Source organism: Humulus lupulus, chromosome X (assembly GCF_963169125.1).
Source record: "Humulus lupulus chromosome X, drHumLupu1.1, whole genome shotgun sequence".
NCBI lineage: Eukaryota > Viridiplantae > Streptophyta > Magnoliopsida > Rosales > Cannabaceae > Humulus > Humulus lupulus.
The window spans coordinates 246,774,209-246,778,055 of NC_084802.1; positions in this window are offsets into that span (position 1 = coordinate 246,774,209).

The following is a 3,847-nucleotide window of genomic DNA, read 5'->3' on the forward strand; positions in this document are numbered from 1 at the left end:
CCAGGGTGCAGTTTTCTTACCTCGAGTTCTATGAGATAAACGAGATGGCCTCAAGTACGATCCTGATCCTGAGCCTTACGATTATCTAGTCACAACATAAACATACTCTTTATTAGGGATTGACTTCAAATCCCAAGCCTCACTCTAAACCCTATCCTTAGTATTACTATTCTCAGGTGTCAGGGCGTTAGAAACGCCCCCCGAGCCCCCAGGTGGGCCACCAATTGAATTCCCAGACTCTTCGAGCCCTAATTCTAAAACCAAAAAAGTCGTGTTTCATGGCACCTAGCGCAGTCACGCTTGTCCCTGGCGCAGTCGCGCTTACAGAAAGTTTAAATTTTCTGGGGTACTGGTGCAGTTGTGCCCTAGTCTAGTGTGGTCGCGCCCCTAACTTTGAAACCCAGAAATAAAAAATAAAAAATCAAAATTCCCTCTCCTTGAGACACTAGCAAGATCGTGCCCCATCCTAGTACGGTCATGCTAGATCATCAGAAACCCAAAAATGAACCAAGAAACTTGAAGTTCTTCCCTAATTCAAACTTTCGATTTCTCTACATATCAAAGTCAGAAAATTTACCCCAAATAGACTCTCCAACCAATTACAGTCATCGAAATGCCCTATACAACATAGAACAACTATCATCAACATTAATCTTCCATAAAACACACCAAAATTCATCAAAATTACAACATAATAACAATTGACATTTTTAAGCTAAGAACTCAAGCTTCCAGCCACCAAATCCGAAAATCCTAAGCCCAAATCACAACCATACAGCAACACACCAAAGTAAACAGAAACATAACTCATTTCAAAGCTCAGTGCACCCAAAACCTAGCTCTAGGCATCAAATCCCAATTTAAACACCTCAACCTTCCAAAGTTCAAGACCAACTAAAGAACAAGGGGAACAAGGAAAATAATTTATACCTCTGTTTTAGAATTCAAATTTCCTAGGTTGATGGGGACTTGGCAGCAACTAATCCCACTCCAAAGCTTGCAAATTCACCAACTAGCTTCAAGAGATTCAGGGCTTGACCTTTCCTTAGCACCAAAAAATTTAGCACAAGAGAAAACAAAAGTGAAGAGGAAAACAAGTAAGTGAGTTCCCAAGTGTTGTAACCCCTTACTGTAGTGTATAGGTCAAATGACCCCAATACCCCTACCAACAACTAACTCCCAAGGCAATCTTCAAGGGTACCAAGGTCATTTTGTCACAAACCCCACTGTTGACGGTGAAATCTCGTCAACGATATAAGGTTAGAAAACTAAGACTATATTGCCAAAGGTATCTCAGAAGAAGATGGAGAAAACTTGAGAGAGTAAATATGTAAAACTTCCATGGAGTCGAAATTGTATCTTATTCAAAAGCCTTAGAATACAATCAGTTTTCCAACCCCTTTTCTAGAGGGGTGATGATCTATTTATACTGGAGCTCTAATGGCTCCCCATACATTGTGGTCCCAGGGGACAAGATTGTACATAGGTACAGTGTCAGGGTTGTGGCACAGGTCGTGGTGGAGCAGAAGGTTATGGTGTTGGCCTAGTACATAGTCAGAGGTATGCAAGTAGTGCTTCCACTCTCTGTACAAATCTGTACCTCCACTACTTGTAGGACACAGATGTCAGAGTCATTCCTTTGCCCTTTTCAGGGTTGTACATCCCGTGCATGTACATTCATCTCATGTCTAGTGGTCCCGCTTACTTAAATACCTTCTCTAGGTTTCTTCATATTTTAGTAAGTGTCGAACCATACTTCTTTCATCCCGACCCTATTTCCATGTATGAGACCTTGAAATAGGCATGTACGAGGCTAGGGGATGGGTCTCCCAAGGCGAGACCCTTGGTCCCTAGGCAAGTACCCATGCATGTATTGGGCACTCACGAGGCTCGGGGATGGGTCTCACAAGGCGAGACCCTCGGAGCCTAGGCGGGTGATGGCATGGGACGGCTGCATGTGCACGGTGGGCAACCTCGCATAGCGAGGCCCCAGGAGTCTCGACAGGTGCGCGCACACGATGGGCAATCTCGCATAGCGAGGCCCTAGGGGTCTCGGCAGGCGCGCGCACACGATGGGAAGCCTCGCATAGCGAGGCACTTAGGTCCTTGGCAGACGCGCACGCATGGTGGGCAGCCTCGCATAGCGAGGCACTTGGGTCCTTGGCAGACGCGCGCGCATGGTGGGCAGCCTCGCATAGCGAGGCACTTGGGTCTTTTTGGGAAACTTTGCTAAGGCCTCCTATGAGACATGGGTCTCGTGTGGGGCAAGACTTCGGGTTGCTTGGTTTTCCCAAGGCTAATGAGGGTAACCCTCACTTTTTCTCTTGAGAATTGACTATGTCTTTGGTCAATTTTTGGCATTCACACCCACTAAACCTGAAATTAACACCCAAAATTCCCAATTAAATTACTAACCCTCCAATTACAATTATTTCTTTCCAATAATGTTCCACTAACTTCGAACCTAGGCAAAATTACCAAAATACCCTTTGGCTCTGTGACGACCCGAATTTGCTAATAGGGTTAAGGCCTTGATTAGCATGCCTGGAGGGCAATAAATGATTTAATATGTTAATATGTGAATTTTTGTGAATACGTGATAAAGATGCATGTTTAGCTGAATTAAATATGCATGTGAGCCCCGTTTGGATGTTGGGGGTATGTTTGTGATTTTAGCCCGCTGAGGGTGTAAATGTGATAAATATGATATGCACGTGATATATTTCTGTGTAGCACGAACCGAGACAGTCATGGGGAGCGGTTAGCCAGAAAGTCACAACGGGGTTGAGAATCCGACTCAGGGCGAGTCGAGGGGTACTTTGGGTATTAGATATATTATAGGGTTATCGGGTTATGAAAATAAATATTCGGAGATATATTTGAGGTTAGAATGTCTAGGAGGGAAAGTTGGGGAAATTTACCATTTTGCCCTCGGGGACGTTTTGGTACCCCAAGCCTTGAGGTAACCTTATAGATTAAGTTAAATAAAACAAAAAGAAAGAATTATTTGGAGAGTTGTAAAAACTGACTTCTCTCTCTCATTCTCAGCTGGAGTTAATTCTATACCCTCTCTCACCTTTTCTTCTCTAAGGCAACTCAAGGAGCCAAGTTAGTGAAAAACCAGTCAAGAAGCTTTGATGGAACTAGTCAAGAATTAAGGACTTTGGGCAGTTAGAGTTAAGGAGCTAAAGCTGGGCATTTGGGGAACCAGTTCAGAAGCATAACTCAGCAAAGGTAAGCTCTAACTATGGGAATTATGCTTGAATTTCAGCTATGTTCTTAGGTTATGCATGTGAGTAGAATTTGATCTGTTCTTGGGTGTTTTAGTTGAGTTTGTGGAGCAGGTTTTGATGTTGAAGATGGGCTAGAATATTTGTGTTGATTATCTGGAACTGTTAGCTTGATTATAGGATGAGTTAGTCTGAAGAAAACACAGGAAAAAGGGTGAAGAATTCTTTGTTTGGAGGTGGGGCCGCGACCCTAGGAGGGGCATGCCGCGGCCCGTGTGCGCGCGCGGCCATGGGAGGCCGAGAAGCTTGAGGCACACCGCGACGCTTGGTGATGCGCGGCGCGGCCCGTGTGTGTTACAGAGATGTGTGCTAGCCTTTGTTTCGAGGCTAGCCGCGGCGCTTGTGGGTAGGGCCGCGACTCTTAGTGCTAGTTTGAGTTTTTAAGAGTGTCTAGGCTTGGGAACTCAGTGGTTAAGGCTCGGGATGGATTTTATCACCTGGATTGATAGAATTCAGGGTCCCGGAGGCTAGAGTTATGGCTCAAAGTTATTTAATGGATTAGAACTTGATGGATGGATATTGTTAATGTGTTGTGACTAGGGTTTCGGCGAGGCTCA